The sequence below is a fragment of the Morone saxatilis genome, unplaced genomic scaffold (genome assembly GCF_004916995.1).
Source record: "Morone saxatilis isolate NCDOM2014 unplaced genomic scaffold, NCSU_SB_2.0 Contig2, whole genome shotgun sequence".
In the NCBI taxonomy this organism is placed as follows: domain Eukaryota; kingdom Metazoa; phylum Chordata; class Actinopteri; family Moronidae; genus Morone; species Morone saxatilis.
The window spans coordinates 23,756,412-23,756,916 of record NW_023339762.1 but is presented as its reverse complement, the minus strand read 5'-3'; positions in this window follow the sequence as shown (position 1 = coordinate 23,756,916).

The window sequence follows — 505 nt, the reverse complement described above, 5'->3', positions numbered from 1 at the left end:
TTATGGATATTCCATATTATATTCGAAACTGTACAATGGATCCAAATAGTTAACTCAATAACTGCAAAAGGTTAGAGATTTTTTATGCAGTTCTCTGTCTCAATCAATTTTAACAATCATACATACAAATTCTGTGTTTTCTTGGACACTTGGGCATTGTTCTATTAGACAATTCCCATCCACTTTACATTTATATTTCTTCACAGAAGTGAACCAAATGTTGAGATATAGGCCTACTGTGTGTGTTTTTTAAGTTTTCTTACAATCAAGAAGGCCTTGTGACCCCTCCATGAAGCTTTGGCGACCCCCAGGTTGGGAACCACTGGTATATAGATGGTTGGGGTTTCCATAACTCTTGACACATCTGTGACCTAATTGGTCCGACAAAACCTGAAAGGATGAGATGCAGCATCACCGTGTTTGGTTCATTTAAATTACGATATGGATCGGTGTGTAAAGTCAATGGGTACAGAATCAGTTACATTTTTATGTAAGTTGGATAGAT